This window comes from Hippichthys cyanospilos, chromosome 4, assembly GCF_059441005.1.
Source record: "Hippichthys cyanospilos isolate Australia breed blue-spotted pipefish chromosome 4, RoL_Hcya_1.0, whole genome shotgun sequence".
In the NCBI taxonomy this organism is placed as follows: Eukaryota; Metazoa; Chordata; class Actinopteri; order Syngnathiformes; family Syngnathidae; genus Hippichthys; species Hippichthys cyanospilos.
Window position 1 is genome coordinate 6250451 of NC_142372.1, and position 19946 is coordinate 6270396.

At 38.8% G+C, this 19946-nt stretch overlaps 1 protein-coding gene across 2 annotated transcripts in view; it reads left to right on the plus strand.

The window, feature by feature from the left end:
* The window catches only part of chst8 (carbohydrate (N-acetylgalactosamine 4-0) sulfotransferase 8), a 171267-nt gene that overhangs the window by 18120 nt on the left and 133201 nt on the right, over positions 1–19946 (plus strand). Inside the window, exon 1 of one of the 2 annotated variants that reach the window (XM_088412973.1) lies at positions 2201–2399. The exons of the other annotated variant lie outside the window; for it this stretch is intronic. The gene's annotated coding sequence lies outside the window, so the exon portion shown is untranslated. Of the gene's footprint in view, positions 1–2200; positions 2400–19946 lie in introns of those variants that run through there. 2 annotated transcript variants of the gene reach the window in all.

Genomic DNA, 19946 nt, shown 5'->3' on the forward strand with positions numbered 1-19946 from the left:
AACTTTTTTAAGACTTCAAACATGCAATCCCACTAGGTACTTGTTTATAAGTTTTTTTTCTTTTTTGTATGCTAATGAATTCTACAAAAAAGGCTCATACTATGTGAATTAAGTATTAAGAACTAATCAATTACTTTAGTCAATTAGTACCTTGCTAATCAATTGTTAGTTTTTCTATAGTAACCGAAAATTACATTAGTACTTGAATTCCTAAAATAATTGATCACATTAGTATTTCATTTCCTAATTCATTTAATACCAACATTTGAAACCCCCCTTTAGCTTTTTAAACACTCCTTTAGCTTAAGGAGTTTGGTTGAAGGAGTGTCTAAAAGTGGTTGGTAGTAAATAAATCAAGTACTAAAGTAATTGACTATTTTAGGGAATTTCAAGAAAACAAATACATTACTTTAGTACAGTAATTTAGTACCTCAATTACAAATCAATTGTTAGTTCTTCTGTAGTATACCAAAAATCAATTACTTTAGTCCTTCAGGACCACAAGAATTGATGACGTTAGTACCTAAAGTAATCTTTTAATTTAATACCTAATTACCTAAAATACCCGATTACTTTGCCACTTAATTACTTTAACACTGAATTCATTTAATACCAGCATTTTTAAACATTCCTTCAGCTAAATAGTTGATAAAAAATAAGGAATTGAAAGTACTAGGGATTAATTGGCTGGACAAATGAAAACATATGTCTTTAGGTTTGATTGAGTTCAATATTTAGGTTCTTATGGGGTATCCTATACTTTGAGTTTATTATTGTAACTACCACTTCGTTCGACTAGTGACTTTGTACACAAATACACACTCATTCTCACACACCGCCTCTCACACATTCTCCCTCTTTCACTTTCCTCCCTCTGTCACAAAAACACACACAACATCCGTACTTGTTTCGTGTACGTTGTGGCCCACTTCCGAGCAGCTTTGTGAAGTGCAGCTATAAATCGTGCGTGTCACCTGCACTGCAAAGCAAAGCGCAAAAAGCACCAAATCTCCCACGAGGCCACTGAAGAAGCGTCCTTCATTGCCGATTGCTGTCTTGTTGACTGTGTGCAGCAGAGGGCGCTGCTGCGCTCAAGTCGACCAGGATGCGGTGGCGCCTCAGATGGCAGCCACACCCTGATGCTCAAACAATACAGCCATTGTGTACTTTACCAGTGCCAAAGCACTTCTCTGCAATATGCTTCAAAGTTTTTCTCAAGATAAATAAGCAAATACCACGATTTGAAGATTTTCACAATAGGAAAACGAAAACAATATGAAATCATTTCAAATTGAACTTGAATTGAATATGTTTGTTCAACTTAGTAGATGGCATTTTGGCCTTTCCAATGGCGTCACATGTGTTTGAGAGGGACGTTCTTAACTTTGTTGTCTTTCCTCGGACAAAATGGACACAATCGTGGACACAAATGAATGAGGCTCCCACGCTAACGGCAGATATCAGAAATACTGTTTTGAATAACCGAGGAACCCGAGCGAATTTAGATTGATAATATGCTCATTTCCACCCCCTTGACAAAATTGATTGTTCAATTTTGGAGCAAATATTGCACGTTTTTTTTATTTTTTTTTTTTTTTTATAGATGAGATGAATAAAAGTTCCCAAAAGTTTTACCACACTTTCTTGCGTGTGCGTGTATGCGTGTGCACGCTTTCAACACAACGCCGCCTCTGCCGTGTGTGTGTGCGCGTAAGGACTGCAGCTCGTGTGCGCAAGCAGCATCACGCATCACCACCACTACTATCCTGTCATCTCTTTGTTATCGTCCTTTTTTTTCATTCGGGGGAAAAGCACCTGGATTTAATTTGAATTCTTGTTTTCACAGCAAGCGGAGACTTTAATCGGCTTCAAATCGGTCCCGTTGGACCGCTCCACTTTTTTCCCCCCCTGAAAGGACTATGGGGTCTTGTAGACAAAAAGGCAAAGCAACGGTGTGTTCCAGCGCCGTAAATTGAGAAAAAGTGGCTTTCCTGCTGCACGAGCACGCCCGGAGATACTCGCACAACCACACGCGCGCATGCACGCAAGCATAGACGCGAGCACACACGCGCGTCACGCCGGTCCTTGGAGACTCTCCGGCGCTGCGCAGCTTGCAAGTTGCATCGCGATTGGCTCCCTCCCTCCCCCCCTCCCTTCGCTTCATTCCTCCTTTTTCCTCCGCGCACCGCCGAGGAGCCAGGCATGCTCGCCCCGGCCACAGCGGCTCCGAGGCGGCGTCAAACTTGAAGTCCCGCAGCCCCGGGCTGGAAGCGAGCGCTCTCCGTGGTGCTGAAGGTGGGAACTAGCCGTGCCGAAGAACTCGGGAGGAGTCGTCGGGCGAGCCCAGCGCAACCCGCCGGCGTCTCGCGGGCTGTGTGCTCGTCAAGAGTCGTGCAAAGGTAAAAGCTGCGCTCAAAGAAAAGGGACTTTTGCTTTGGATCCTATTACAGAGTCGGGTTACACTCTCGGCTTTTTCCCGCGAGTGGGTCGATCCCGCACACACTTTTTGGGATATTAGAGTTTGAATGATCCGCTCTAGCGACTAGTCTGTGTTGTGGGTATATTCCAATGCGATGTCGGGATGAATGCGTGCACGTGTTGACCCCCCACCTTTCCGTCCATATGTCAGCCTGTTGATGTCTTGGAGCTGTTGACATTTCCTGTTCATTGTGAGGTAAAGCTTTGTTTGAAACATTGCTGCAGGATCTAGAAGATTAAAAGTAAAATAAGGTCAAAAGCCAGAAGATGAAGGAAGTTCTACCACTTTTAATTGTGCTTGGAAAGTTTCACAAGAATATTGTTGGGATATTCCGTTTTTATCATAGTAATACTGATGTGTGAATTGGACTTTTTTGTGCAATATTTTGCTCCCACTGTATGCCCGGTTTTGTTATTTGGCAACTTTATTTTATAAAGTTTTGATTTCATTAGTGGGATATTGCAGGTTAAAACACGTATTATCACAATTTTATCCATACTTCACCCTCGTCGTGTATTTTTTTATTGTCCAGATCAAAGCCAGTGAGAGCAAAGGTTACGCGCAGGGTTGGGGGCCCAAGAGGAATGATATCATTAAATGAGTTTATTACAATTACAAATATTAAAACATACAAATTCTGTATTTGACTAAACACTCATTTCGATTTTTTTAAAATCAATTTATACTATTTTGACTTTATTTTCAGTCTTATAGTAAATTTAGATTACAAATAAAATCTTCTTTCAAAAAGTCCCCCAAATGATATTTTATTTATTCCTGCTGAAGAATTAACACTTTACTACTAGATCAATGACATTGTTTTGTAGTATCAGAGTTCTTTTTTTTCTATTTTGATTTTAATGTGATTTAATTAGGACTTTTTGGTGGGAAGTTTACATTGTAGTAACTTTAAACTGAAATGTCTCAGTTTATATATATATAATATATATATCATACACAGTATTTGTATAATTGCACCGTATGTTTGTTTTGATAGCGACTTTTTTTACTTGTTTGTGCGGCCAACTGGAAACCAGACTGAGAAGATCTAAGTGGCGTTTGTGCTGTTTGTGTGTCGCAAACAATGACTGTGCTCGTTTAGAAAAGAAAAAAAAAGAAGCTATTTGCCCCAGTTGCATAACCTGCATCCTGAATTCATTTTTCAAATCATTACTGTGAATACTTTTGATTTGCAACTGTGCAGTATGGCATCTCGACTTGGTTTTTTTTTTTTTTTTTTTATCATCTCACCAGGAAGTAACTTATAACAATGAAGTAAATTGATGTAGAAATCTAATCAACCCCAAACCTCATTTTCTTAACAATGAATGAGTTTATATATATATATATGTATATATATATATATATATATATATATATATATATATATAGATATATATAGATATATAGATGGATAGATGGATAGATGGATGGATAGATGGATAGATGGATTCTTTATGGTTATTGTTGCGTTTTCATTACTGCATTGTAACTGATGTTTCAGTGATAACTAAGTGGCCGTGCCATGTTCAACTTTGCCATGATCTTACCATCTGAGTGAAATTTCATCTCCCTACTGTCTTTCAATGATTTCCTTTTGATGTGAAATAGCTTTGATGCGAAGATCAAGACAAAAATACTGCACAAGGCTTAAATATATGGTTACAAAAAAGCCTTTTTGTGAAGATGAGGTTGTCATCGATTCTCAAAAAGGGGTAAGGGCACTTTAGGGTGTATGTGAGATTTTAACAGGTTTTCTGGAGGTAATAGCAACCCTAATTTAGGCCCTGTGATAGGCACAGTAATTTCTCTTTTCAAATTGAGAGTACATTAATTGGAACATGACAACAACCCATATGTAATTGGGTTACTGCAACTCATCTACAAAACATTTTACTCCTTTAGTTTGTATGTTTTAAGCCAGAAATCAAATTGCTATCTTCAGATGTTGGTGATTGAAACACCAAGAGATACAAAATTTGTTGCAAAGTCATTTAAATTGGATGACGCGGCACGCTACTTTGCTTTTTTTTTTGGTTCTTTTTCTGAAGGTGACCGGTCTATAGTGTAGGTGCCCTGGAATTGACTGGAAACAAGTCCGGAATGTAAAACACGATAACCCCAAAACAAATTTCCTCTGACGGTCACACTGTCTGCCATTGTACAAACACATTACTATTTGCTCTGCGTGTGGCTCGAATGGAGATTTGCATCATCACGCATGCAGCGGGAGTTGGCTTGCAGGTGTTATTCAGGCACCCCACCCCCCCACCCCCACCACACCCACTCTCTACTGCCTTGACTTTCAATGGCTCCACTCAGTTGTTGCCCTCCAGATGGCCCTTCAGATGCCGGAGGAAGGGAGCGGTCCAAGTGGAGCTGGGAATGCTGGAAGATGGGAAGGACGTAGGAGCAGACTTGCTCGTTTCACGGACGACGTTTCAAACAATTCAAAGTTAATGGTGGCTTTGTTTGGTCAGCATACAAAAAGACATAAGGCTTGCCAGTATGCTTCTCCGCTCGGAAGAGTGAGCGACTTGTTGCCCGCAGGAAATAAACAGCTTCCTGTTGCTAAGTGCTGCAAACCAATCCTGATTGATGGCTTTTTAAATGGGAGTGACTCCAAAAAGAAATTCTTGTTGGCCCAACAATCGGCTGACACGGACTACAACGTTTTTTTTTTTTTTTTTTAATTTCATCTGATAGCACTGAAAGAAAAAAAAATGAGGCAAGCTAAGGGAGTGATAATGAGATGTGGTCGTTCAAGATGTGTGATTGGCTGGCTTAGGTCATGTGATTTATGCTCAGTGAAACACCGGCAAATGTTCCGGTTATCACTCCAAAGGAGATGCAATAAAACCTTTCATAAAAATATAATCTCTTGTACAGCAAAAACAAAAACATTCTACTACCATGTATTTATTTATTTGATTTTGGTTTATTCGTTTGTTTTAGGTATACCACTTTTTCCGGACCAATAGTAATACAATAAACAGTGCTTGAATAGTCACCGATACCTGGCACCAATACCACTAGGATCTTGATATTCAAGTTTTCCCCAAAAAACAAAGATGAATCATTTTAATATTAGATGGGTCTATTTCAGAACAGTATAGCATTTTCCTTAATATTTCATTAATTAATGCCAATTTTTTGTCATGTTCAATTGGGATTTTGTTGTTTTGGGCTTTTTTTGCTCTGGTGTTTTGTTCACGTTTCTAGTTCATGTCATTGTTCCGCTCCTGTCTGCCATTTCTCTCTGTGTCGTTAGTTTGATCTCGTCCACCTGCCTGTTTACCTGCCTCCCGTGTGTCATCCAATCCGCTTTCCCTGCCTCTTGTTCCCTTCTAGGTGTTGCGTGTTTCCCTCATTAGTCCTCTTGTATTTAAGTCTCAGTTTTGGTTTAGTTATTTGTCAGGTCATTGCTATTTTTCTTGCTGTTATGCTGCCACCCTGCTGTTCCCCATGAGTTTATTTTAACTTCTAGTTCTGTTGCTACATTGTCTGGTTTTGTTTCCCCTTTACACCCGTCTCATTTATTTATTAAACCTTCTTCGTTTGAGCATTGAACTGATCCTCTGGGGTTTTAGGTCCACCTTCCCAACACCCCTCACCATCATGCCAGGCAAATGTGACGTTTTTTTTTTGTCAGCTCTAGTTCTCTGCTCCAAGGGAGGAGCCGATGCTAGTTAGCAACTTATATGTTGAGTTATTCATACCATGAAATAAGGACTGATACCAGTCCTTTAGTATTGGTTCTCATCCATCTTTATTTATTTATTTAACTATTAAATATTTACACAGATAAGACGCATGTATTGTAAATTCATCTTTTAAACTCTTGACATAGTTTACTGCTCTAAAAAAATAATGCATTGAACTTAATTTTATTTCATATTGTCCCCCCACACCCCACACGCACCATTTTTTTTTTCTTAGTACTGTGTATATTACGGTCCCCAATTTGTTGTGGACCAAGCAAGAAAAAAAGTGTTTGCTTACCATGATTTACTCTCTGAATATATCCATTGATATTTGGATTCGAGCCAACGGAATGGGATCTCTTTCTCTTTATTGTACATAGACAAATAATTTGCCCAAAATCAAGGTTCAAAATGTTGCTTTATTTTTTTTCTATGAATTTTTAAACTCCATAGCCATTTTAAGAAAGACGCCAAACAAACTTTTGCGGGGCACGGATTCAAACCCTCGACCTCCAAACTGTGAGGATGTGCTAATAACTCCTGCATAAAAAAATAATTACATTAAAAACTCACCATTTGATGTCATAAGTTTATAAATTGTGCATTCACAGCGGAAGGGTGGAGCAGAGCTGTTTAGCATTGTGCAAAAATTGCATGTTTTATGTTTCTTGCCCTTGGCGTAGGTCTACCACTCATCATGTATTAATCCTTTTTTTGCCTCCTCATTTCCCTGCAAGTTAGATATAATTAAATAAACCCCGCGAATGTAATTAAATATGTATTTTAAATAATTACGAATGCTGCCCACCTCACCATGGCGGGGGTGGCTACGACTGGGCAATCGGTGGGGGGAGGGAGAGGATGAATAACAGGCGCCAGTGTTCGTGTGTGTGTCTGTGTGTGTGTGTGCGTGTGCGTGTGTGTGTGTGGAAACAGTGGGAGAAGCAAAAAGTGTGGGAGGGAAAAGGAATGAAAGAGAAGATGAAGGCACTTGTGTGTCTGCGTTGAAGGAGCATGCACAAAATGAAAGATGGAAAGACACGGTTGTGTGCACGTGTCTGTTGTAGGCCTGTGTGAAACCGCAAGTTGTGTGTTTGTGTGTCTATAGGTGTGTTGGTGTGCGAGTCTTTGTAGAAAGGTGATTATACGTAAAGGATTATTTAACTGTACTTTTTTGAGCCTCTCTTTTCAAATTCTCTTATGGCTGGTAATAGAAACATGGTAATTAGCTAATGGGCGCAAAAACATCAAAATTGTATATATGTATTAAAAATTGGTAACACTTAGTGTAGTAAGTGCTACTTATACATAATATACATGTATACAATAAAGTAACATAATACATAAACAATATATAAAGAAAAGGTGACATTTTAATTTACCTTTGAGTAACATTGAGCTACTGACGGCCATAATCCCTAGCGAGGGTAGCCTAGCCTAGCCTAGCCTAGCCTTCTTCGTATGTCTTGCTCATCTCCAGCTTCGTTTCCATACTAATCATCTTCTTACTTCTTCCTTTAACATCACTAGCAATCTTGTTACCCACGGATAACCAAGTCAAGTTTGAATTAATCACGAAAATGTACGATAAATACGATATTGTAAGCCCTCACACAAGATCAAGTCTTTAGCATATCGGCATCTTAGTGACACCGTGACGCCAAACAATAGCAGCCCGGCATCTTAGTGACGTGTTACAGCGCACGCAGTTTGACGATCAATTGTCTAAAAACGCCTGAAGAGGGAGGCAAAACCACATCAAATCAGCCAAACCCACAGGTCATGACAGTTCTTGATGTCGTAAAGCGGGAAAAATGCTGTAAAGAGGGGACAAAAAAACATTTCGTAACGTGAAAAAAAAAAAAAAAAAAAGTAAGCCAGGGACGCTCTATCCCTGGTGTCCACTGTTCTGTACTCTCCAATTTCACTCTAGCAGTAGTGGCCATGGTCATCTCAAGAATTTGCCAGCCCATCCCAATCACTCATTTAGATTTGAATACCTTTAGGCGCCGCTGTTGTGGAGGTCTTCGCTCTCCTGTTTACTTTAGCTCCTATTTTGCTGTTAAAATGTAACCAGTAATCCTTAACATCATTTATACTGCATGAATGCCAAAGGTTGTGTTTTAACAGCATTTGTGCAGAGTGCCTGGCACACATTTGTTTGCCCATGTGTGTTGTCAAATCAGTTTGTCCCAGCATGTTATTGAGGCTAGTATGCTAACTCATGCCATTGATGAGACTCATGGGAATGTGGTAAGATTGTATTGAATAATTTAACAATTGCATACAGTCGTTTATGTAACATAGGCTTAGATGCATGGTGTTGATGCCTTGCTAATTTGTCTTTCTTTGTGCGGCTATTTAAATGGAATTTTAGTGTGGGTTCTTGTTTTGATATACTGTTTTTTAGTGGCTTCTTACTGTTTTGTGACACATTGATTGGTGGATAAATTTTTTTCTTTATTATAAAATGTTTTGTTTTGTTTTGACTTTTATTCTTAAAACCCAGTGTGGTAATTTGTCCAATCCTTTGAACTTTGCAACACAGGCATACACATCAAAGGGTAAGCATTAAATGAAGACATGAGGGAGCTGAAATTTCACCTAGATGGTGACAACATGACAAAGTTCAACATAACAGTTAGGATGCTATCAGTAGTGTTCCATCCTTTGATGAAAATACCGCGAAAATGACGTGGTTAAATCCAGTTCCAGTTTTAGAGCCAGCTTGTTAGTTTGTAATTTCCAAAAGGCTTCATGTTAGTTTGGTTTTCATCAGTTTTCGTGTGCGTGTTTTTTTTTTTAATATCTGGATTTGTCGATGATAACTGAGAAGATTATATTGCTGCGCTTTTTGTGCAATTCCCAACTAAATTCTCCCGAGATCATGTTGCTTTCTATGGGCCTTACGTCAGATGACTTCAGGCGCACGTTATCCTACTTAGAATTTGACATCGGCTCTGATAAAGATGATGCTGGATAGCTTTTATGTTATATATATTTATAGCAAAACGCATGATGACAAACTCGATGCCTGTAGAGAAACTTTGCCTCCTTGTTTCTGTGTGGGGAGCCGCGGGAGAGCAGGAAGAAAGGAGGAGTGCTCTTTTCATCCCGCTGATGGAGCGGAGCATGATCTGCACTTTGATCACAATGAATTATTCCTATTCTCGGCTATAAATACGGTCTGTTTCCAGCAGCCTCGCTCCCGCTTTTCTGCCACTGAATCTCTGCTCGGCGAGACGCCGCAGTTGTGCTGCAGCTCTGATTTCATCCTGAGCATGAGAAGTTCAACGCTGGCACGACCTTGTCACAAAACTTTAGGAATGAAAGATCCCTGCCCATGGCTGCGGTAACTGCATCATTTTGGATATCGGTCTGTTTTACTTAAAAAAATAGAGTAAAATCAAGTTTGTTTTGATGAAAAGGAAATTCTTGACTAAAGGGTATAGGTCCAAGTACAAACCCCTGTGGAACACCATGACTAAATGTATGGTTTATCATTTATAGCTGTCCAAATTAATCAGTTACCATAATTCCCCAAATATAGGGCACACTTTATATACTGTATATATATATATATATATATATATATATATATATATATATAGATATAAGAATTTTCATGGTTAAGGGATTTTTTTAATTTAATTTTAATGTTTTTAGTTTCAGGCACATTGATGCACTTGGTTCTTTTTTCATTTTCAGACTAAGCTGTAACCTGTATATACGCTGTAAAACAAAATTAACAGTTGTCAAAAGTTGGTTTATTTTGCTCTTTTTTGTTCATTTTAAAAAGTATACAATTTTTGTCGGGGAGGCGTGAAAAGTTTTCTTGGCAAAATATAGTTGAAAAGCACTGCTTTAAAGGAATGTTAAACCTTTTTAGCCTATTAGGGCAGCAGTTAAAATGAATGTTTTGTTTCCAATTATTGATCAATTATTTTTAATGTAAAAAAACTAAAAACGTATGTCTTCAAACACATTGCACTCGTGAAAAGATCTCATGCTCAGGTGACGGCCAATCACGGATCACCATTTTGCTGGGTTGGTCATGTGATCTCAAGCTGAACCATGATTGGTTCTCTGAGATTTCAGTAGATGTGGTCATTTTAATAATGTGTTTATAAAGTAAATAATTGTATATTATGAATAATTTAGTTCTTTTAGACAAAATATTGTCTAAGTTTTACTGCTGAATGAGGCTGAATAGTAACCCTTTAAACATTTTTTTTTTTTGCTTAATCGGAAGCCATTTTTTTGAAGTGGCGCACGGTGTGTTTTGAAAGCTGAGCGTTTAGGAACAGGAAACAAGCATTACTCGTCGTGGCTTACAATTTGTCAAATCTAACAAAGTCCCGCTTCATCTGGACTCGTCAACCTCGCCCCACCCAGAAAGTACGGCGCTGTCAACCTATCACCTCTAATGGGAACAAAAGGTCACAAATGAATTATTCATTCAGGATGTCAAACAAAGCCAGCCGCCTGTTATTTAGGGTGCGGGAGACCCGCTGAATAATTCACCAGGAGGATTCTCTTTCCTCCTCCCGCGGTTCGGGAGCGTCTCACCTACACCCCTGTTGTTCCTCAGCTGACCTTGAAGCAACTTACGAGTCCAATTTCTGTACCTGCAAATGGGGGTTATTCTTCGAAATCCATTTAATCGTCCTTAAAGGGAGCTTATTCAGCTGTATTTTGCAGTCAAAAGTTGTCTATAACTAATTTGACGACGACATTAAAAACAAATTCGGCTAGTGAACATCACATGACCAAATCCACTAAACAGGTGAGCCCTGATTTTGGATGTAATTTTCAGTCAGCAACTAGTGGATTTGTTTTTTGAATGTATTAATTGTACATAAAAATATTCAATTCTAATATCAAAGAAGAAATGTTGACATTTTACTGCTGCAACGGCTAAATAGGTGAAGTATTCCTTTAAAATAAAGTTCAACAAGTACCAGCACTTCTCAATTATATTTTGCAAACCCCCCCCAGAAGAGAAAACGATTCGCTTCCCCATTTGCCACATTGACCATTAATAAGTTTATCCCCAAAAATTGTATAACTATACCTAAAACTATCCTTTTTAACATTGACACAAGGAAAAAGTAAGATGAAAAAAAAAACTTTCGACAATAGATTATTACTTTTTTTTACAGCATTTATACATGTTAGAGGTTTGTCTAAGATAGTGATATCAAACATGTGGCCCGTGGGCCACTTTTGGCCTGCAAATGGGTGTAATTCGGCCCCCAAGATGATTTTGTAAAGTATAAAAACTTAGCTGAATTTTTTAAAGAATTAAAAGCTTGAAATAGATTCTATCTATCGATCTATCTATCGATCTATCCACCGATCCATCCATCTATGGATCTATCTATCATAGAATGAAATAGAAGGATTTTACATATAAGCAAATCAATCATCCAACTAAACAGCAACTGACCAATAAACCAAGCATCTAAAAAGACGTTAAAAAGAACTAAAAACCCATCTTTCATTGCCTAGACATTCAGGGACCTCCACTAATCGGAAACACCTAACAACAAAAGGGAAATGACAAAACAGTAAGTATGTCCAGTCAGTCCAGTATGTGACAATTATATGTATTATTCACCACGATACCTGCAGTCAGAAACCGAGTTTGTTAACGTCACGCCACAATACATCAGGCAGGTGCCAGAGTTTGTTTTGAAAGAAGAAAAAAAAAAAAGAGATTAGCAGTCTTTGTGTTTTGGTACACCATCCGCCAACAATAGCTCTTAACCGGCTTTTCCGAAGATGCGAGCCGAGTTTATTGCCGCTGAAGAGGCCAAATCAGACATTAATGCTATTAAAGTGCATTAAAGCGAGCAGCTCTGTAACTTGTGCGTCACTTTCCCCGCGAGGATTAGAGGGAGGGAGTGCGTTGTCTTGTTCCCCGGGAGGCAGCAGAGGAAGAGACGGACGGATGATGGAGCGCCGACAAAGTGTGCAACACCCACCGAGTGACAGCAAGAGAGACACACTAACTCCATCATGCCTGAATAATAAATACATGCCCGTGTACACTAGAGATACAGTACAAAATGTCTCATGCGAGGGATGGCAGGCAGCCCGGAAGCATGTTTGTCATGACGGTGACGGCGTCTTTCCCAACAAGCGTCAGACTTATTATTCCGCACTTATTCAGAAAATCATGCGGAAAAACACTGCTAGTACTTTCAATTTTCAACTCTGACTACTACAAACATCATTGGACTGTAAACTGAATTAAAAATGTTCATGGTAAATGTTTAATTTCGTTTAATAATATACACAGAAGGTTTGGGTTGGAAAAAACTAATGTGAATTAAACAATACGTTTGAAGATAAATAAAGATGTGTAAAGTCATGACTGGTGGAGCGTGCGACGAAAACGAGGTCCGGTGTTGTGACTTCGTCCATGCATGAGCCGCTCCTCCAAAACTAAACAAGAACTTCGCTCGCAACTGTGATTCAGAATTAGCTAACTATGCCTAAACTGCGAAGAATGTCATACAAAAATATGGTAACTCAATAAGAAATTTTCTCCCAGATCCAATGTCAAATTAGCCATTTAGCTAGCTAGCTATGCCTAAACTTGCCTAATGTATGTGATACAAAATATGGTTGGTGTGGCTAAAAATGTCCAGTGTTCCACCTTACTCTTTGCATTAATTGCCCATTTCCAATGATATAAGAACTTTGCTCACAGTTGTGGTGTGCAATTAGCTTGCTTGCTAGCTTTGACAAAACCCTGTGAAGTACGTCCCACTCAATAAAAGAGGTTCTGGCTAAAATAAGACCCAGTGTTGCACCTTAGCTTCAGCGTAAATTATATTAGAACTTTGCTCAGAACAGTGACGGGAAATTAGCTAGCTACCTAGCTTAGCCTAAACTCTGAAAAGTATGTGTCCTTGTTGCGGGCACTAGGACCTTGTTGCTCACCCAGTAAGCATGTTGCAATGAACCTTATATGATTTTAACCTGTTGGTTTTGTCCATGTTGATTTGGACAGTGTTGTACAGTTTTGTGATGGCATGCGAGTTTCTTCGTCTTGCCACATGCTACTGAATTAAGGTGGGTGCGGCTAAAAAAGTGTTGCACTTTAGCCACAGCATGAGTTAATGAGTCATCCCAGACCAACTATCAAAGTATTTTGCTAACATCTGTAATGTCAAATTAGGCAGCTAGCTAGCTAATTTCATGTCACAGTTGGGAGCTAAATTGTCTTGACCCTAAAATGATACATTACCAGTTTTTTTTGCACACAAGTCCAAGCGACCTGACTTTGAGGATACCAAGTCCTGATTTGATATCGATTTGAAAAATATTGTCCGAATTGTCTTTTTATTTTACTATTTGTATTTTTATTCTAAGATTAAGACTTACATGGCTAGTAAAGCTGTGGTTTAAACCAAGTTGCCTAAAACATTTAAATTTTCTCCCATCTGCTGTGTTTACTTCCACTATTTACTACACGTAACTATTTTTATTTTTTGGCAATATCTCTGATTTTCTAGCCTTTAAAAAAAGAAAGTCTCAATAAATTAAGGGGTCAAGAACGTAAAAAACTTTCCGCATTCTAAAACATAAACTTAGGTAAAAAAAATCAGCGTCCCATATTCGAGATCAAGTAATATTGAATTAAGATTGAACCAATTGTCGTGACCGTAATCACATTTCAACACCCTTAACTGTCATTAAATTGAAAACAAAAGCTAACGCACAGAAACCACCGCATCACCATTGTTGCCACTGTCATGATGTGATAAAAACAATCCAACATGGCATATAAATGGTAAAGGTTAAAAAGAAATGAACCGCATTGGGAATCTACTCAGAAAGGTCTTGACAGTAATGAATAAATGACCTCATCTATCAGTCCAACTATTAGTGCAATGTATCACCCCCTCACTTACTGTAAGTGTTGCTTTACGCTGAACACTGAAGCATGTAATTGTGATTCATATGATAATTATCTCACAGTGGCTCGCTTTGGTTATAATAATAATGTATTTCTTAGTCATCAGTCATTTAGTCTTCGCAGAGTCAATACAAACACCTTGATTGTTATTTAATATTTGCTGTCAAGTGATCAATGAGTGCGCTGTCATAATTACACTCCCGGCGCGAAAGGGGTGGGAAAAAAATCTTTTTGTTATCCGCGTCTCTGCGTGATTAAACACCCAGCAGAGGCAGGGAGCGGCACTCATTCAATTAGTCTGTCATTGAGCACATTTAATTACATGCAACGGCTGCCCTATTTGACCCTGCAGTCGAAGCAGGGCTTCTTACCTGGGAAATTGCGCAGCGTGGGCCTCCCGTCGCTGAGCGTCGGTCTTATTAAAAATGTATATACCCGTATATGCGGCGGCCCAAGATTAAAGGATTTTCACGCCTCTTGAAACCAGCGTGTATCGAACCAAGAGGCCGAGGTGTGAGAACGTCGCCTCCATCCCGTGACGTTCGCGGCTGGCCCCCCTCGCTCCAGTCGGACTCTTTGATGCGGTCAAGGTCTTCTCGCCTGTGCTCCGAGTAGATTGTGTAGTTCGAATGTAGGAGGATATTGACTTCATAGGCATCACTGAGGATTTTAAAAGCAAGAGGTCTCAAATTTCCGACAAAGAAGGCCGCTTCATGTAGCCAAAAAAAAAAAGACAGGTAATTCAAATCAATAATGTTCCCTAAAATATGTTACCTTTTATGCAGTACGTGGTGCTTAAGCGCCGCAAGGGCTAATGGCGTGACGTAAAATGTTGCAAGCCCCCCCAGCAGCGCACCTTTCGAGATTACCAAAGTTATTAGCCGTCCTACCACGGCCGCTCCCCAAAATGTCATGGCATTTAAGAGTGGAGACATTTAGTGGAGCTGCCCGAACGTAAACCTGCGGGTGGCGCTAGAGGGAGAAGCGACCCAGTCAAAATTTGTTCGGCGGACCACGAATGTCAGTAAAAATGTCAGATAAATCCATTTAATAGTCGACAGATGATTTCAGTCTGTTGGATGTGCAGTTTTGCGGTTGCTTTGATCATGTTGAACATTTTTAGGAAGGATGTGGTTAGGCTTAACCCTTGCGTGGGATTTTGTCGCTCTTTTGTCGTATTTTGTTGATATTTTGTCGGGAGCTGAAATTTCACCCAAATGATGTAAATATATCAAAGGCCAACACAGCACAAGCACTTAGTCATGTGCCTTCCCATGGCTAAAATATTGCCGTAATGGTGGAAGAAAATGACCCGAAAATTGTCAAAATACTGCAAAACGCCGTAATGTTCCAAAGTAAAAATATTCTAGGTTAGTAACATAGAAAATAAAGTTTTTTGTGGATTTAACTTGAATAGTTTCTGAAATTTGAATGAGCGCTTAGAGCAAGCTAAGCCGCTATTGTCTCGGCTGCTCGAAAAGGCGCTTTTTTTTTTTTTTTCTCGGTATGTAATCAAATGTTCAGCCACTCCATTAGAGGCACACACACACTTTTCTTTGAATAATATTTGCCGGCTAAAAGCGGAGAAAACGTGTCAGCTAATTTGAGTACAATTAATTTGAAATTGACACAACGGGCTCTCTAGTCCTGGCACATCATCATCATCAAAATCTGTGCAAAGACGGGCTGGATTTGATGCAATATAAAAGATGTTTTGCGCCGTTGTGGGTATGAACATGGCTGACTTAATTTGCTGCCGGCATGTGACATGGCGGAAGGGCTATTTGCAAGGCTTGGCTATATTTATGCATTTAATTCCTATATCGTTTATCCACCCTGGGCTGATCATGAGCTCTTTAGTGCTTTAAATGATGCATGAAATATTCTCAGTTTCTCAGCTTCCAGCATACATTTTACAACATACAAGTGTTGTAAATACCCCTGAAAAAATCCATCTCTTTCTTTGAGTTTGTGATACTCATTCGAATCATTTAATTTAGGCATTTAAGCTAATTTAACTCTTTTAGTGCCATTCGTGAGTGGAAAAGAGAAACTCTAGAGGTATATTTAGCATTTGCATACACCTTTCAAAGCCCGAACATTGTGTGCTATGTCTATCTAAATATGGGCGCCACCATGTAAAAGATTGACTTCCATTCTTCAGTTAGAATTGATGTAGGTAATAGATGTGTAGGTAATAGAAGTGTGGAAACGCTGCCATCCAATGGTCACACTTATCACTGCAGTGCTCACTAGGCTTATATTAGGTAAGCATTTGTCAAGGGTGTCCTTTACCCTCCATTAAAAAACATATTTGACGAGAATATTATTATCATTATGACTATTTTAAAAGATGAGAATTATCGTCCATGGCGCTGAAACGATTAAGTGTTGAAATCTCACGATGTGTACGAGGCATGAGTTGCATTCAAGTGTCGGTGGATTTTTTAAACTCAGGTTGAATTTCTTTATTTATTACATATCTACTATATATGTATTCAAGAATTAACGTAATGATTCGCATACACTCTGCCCAAGTTACCTGGCAACAGTCAACTAAGAAGCACCTATTTTTTCCTCACTAAAAGCATTGAGTACCCGGACCAAACGGACACAAGCATCTTTTCACCCTAAACAGTTGTTGACGCTTCCTGGAAGGGAACGCGCAAAATGAACATGACTGTGGGCTGCTTCACCAAAAAGATAATCTAATCACACGTCGCAAATTCTTTGAGAAAAAGGTCAAGTCTGTCAAAATTCAAAGAGTAACTTTGGTGAATGATGTAATGCGAGTGCACGGAAAGCGCTAGAATTCTACCAGCCCATTCAAAAGCGACGAGTCGGAGCTGCAGCCTATTCACATCTAAATCATCTTGATGCGGGATTCTTGTTGTCTTCCGAGGAAGCAGCTGCCAGCAGCTCTTCAGACACCAGCCGACTGACCTTGAGGAATTTAAGTCAGCCCAGCTGCTGCTTCTTCTTCTTCTTCTATCTTCTTCTTGTTCTTCTCAGTTGGTTCAAGTTTGACCTCGCAAAGCCGAATGCGCAAATTGATTTGGCGTGAAAAGTTTGATCCTTCATTTTTGAGTTTGTCAAGGGACCCTCCTCGGAAGCTTTTTGCTGATTCAAGGTTGGATTGAAAAATATGTTAGCCTCCATTCAGTCAGCTCTCGTAAAAGCGTACAAGATAGGTCGCGCCAGGGGGCTCGTTACACACAGAGGTGTGTGTGTAAAATATGAGCGTGAAAATTCCCACACAAAGTATGGGACTGTCAATTTGGACTTGTGCGGGAATTTACGCACAATTAAAAAGAAAACATCATTTCTACTTGTCCTTTATATTGATGCTGACCCTTCTCCCTTAAAAAAAAAGAAAATTAAAAAAAAAAAAAACACCTAATCTACTATGAATTTTGGGGGGAGGACTGGACAATTAAAAAGGAAAAAAAAGTACCGTATTTAAAATAAATTTGACAAATTGGTCCATCTTCTTATTAAAGCCATCTCCTCATGGTGTGAAAAAGACTCTGGAACTGAATAGGAAAAAAAAAAAGTCCCTCACTATTTAAATGAGGCGGAACTGCACTCCCAAATCACAGTCATTTAAACCAGTGTGACAGGTTGATAACATTGGAATGGTTTAGCATAATACATGTCATTTAAAACATTACCACAGTAAAACTGTATAAGCTTGGTATTGTTTTATCAAAAGACTTTTTCATTTATAATTTTATTCAGAAAAGCCTTGCGGTATGATAACATCAAATCATGGTTTTTCCCTTTTCATGTAGTTACATAAAACTAGTCTAGCAGATACTGTAAAATCTCAGTTTTAAATTCCACTTTTAAAAAAAAATGAATTTGTTCAACTTTAATCAACTGCCTTTGATCTTTGCGTGGGAGCGACACTAAAACTGATGTTTATTTGCGGGAGAAGCCAATTGAAATTCTGATCGAGCATGTCCATGTTAAAGTAATCTCGCTGACCCATATCCAAAAACAAAAGCTGAAATGCCAGCACTATCATTTCTTAAAAAGCACCAACACTTGAAAGCTTCCTTCTATTTTATGAGGTTACCCTGAGTTATAGCCGTGTTTAAGGCGGGACGGCAACGCGCAACAACAACGTGGCGTCAATGTGCTTCTCATGTGCTTGCATCAAAACCATCAGAGCTGTGAGGTGTGGAAATAGAAGCTTCATATTTGATGTGGCGGGAAAGGGCATCCAGGAGAGATAAAGGGCACCTGCTCACCCTGCAGCATAGGCTATACGAGCATGTGCTGTAAACACGCCATTTGAGCAAGTTTCATCATGATGATATTGACCCTTGTGGCGTTATGTTACAAATTATGGAAATTCTTTAGATTTATTTTATGATATCATAAAAGAATCAATGGGAAAGAAAAAACGCTAGAGGGCTAATATTTCCAGTAGATGAATAAAACATATAAAATTTAAAAATGCAAAGATTATGACATTTTTATTTGATTGCAGCTGGATGTGCTAGATTTAGTCTACAAAAATCATCATTGTCCAAATTTTGGACCTTATGAAACCATTAAAATGACAATTGTTGAGATGCATTTTAAAAGGATTTACATTGATTTTCCCGTGATTGATGCAACATTTCCTTGAGCAAACTATATCAGCAGACAGAAAATTCTTTGTTGACTTGTGTTTCACTTCAAGACAGTAGGTGGCGGTATCATCATCACATCAAAAACTACAAAGACAGACCGCACCATGCGTCGATTTTTTGTGGGCGTTAATAAATGTAGATAGAACTGATGCCACTGAGCAATTTTCAGTGGTTGAAGGAAAAAAAAAAAGTAAACATTATACCTTTAAAAGCATTTACAAAGTTAGGAAAAAAATGTAACATGTTTAGTTGGCAAAGTGTGTGTACAAAGGTTCTTGTTTAGTATAAATAACCACAAACCTCATAAAAGTAACTATTTTGAAAATTTCAACAGGCTTTAAAGTGATGATGAAAACCATTATGATGACAACTATAACAGGAATAAATATGAAATAATATGGATAAATAAAGTAACAAAACTGCACTGTTTTTAATTGTATTATAATAAAAAAAAAACTGCTTGAAAAAAACAATTTCGACTTAACGGGTGAGGTTTTAGTTGAAACGTTTGATCTCACAACACGCGCTAGCTGGATTAGCTGTCATTGCTAGTCTAAAGCTGGGAGGGCTTTGTTACCATAGTTACGGACTGTCGCCCACCTGTTGGGCAACCTCAGCGGCAAAACCGAGACTGATCAAATGATGGTGATGCCGTCGCTCAATGACCACAACATTACCTTCGCTCATGAGCCCGTTTATTCTAATTACTACTGCTAGTGCTGTTTTTACTACTATACTTAAGGGGGGGTGGGGGACGGGGGGGGGGGGGGGGGGTCTTTACGATATGTTATAAGTGGCTCCACTGTGTAAACAGGGCATTCTGTCTAATAATGCATTTTTGTAGTAAGAAGATAGCAGCATAAATCCACCTGATTTTTTCCAAACCTGGGGGCGGCCATTTTGACATTTGCTGTCAACTAAAAATGATGTCACTGTTAAGTAACAGCCAAACTCAGGTGTGCCAAAATTGGTTGTTACCTGTGAAAAATAGTTTATTATCTATTTAACTAATTGAATAACAAATGTGTGCTTTTACGTAGAGAATAGACATTCCGTATATTTTCTTTTTTTCCAAAGTATTTTCAAGGGTTATGCTAAGAGATGTTGACAAAATTGCAGGGACTAAAAGAGTTCATTATGGACAAAATATTACCATTTTATTACTGAAAAAGTATAAATAAGTTGACTTGCTT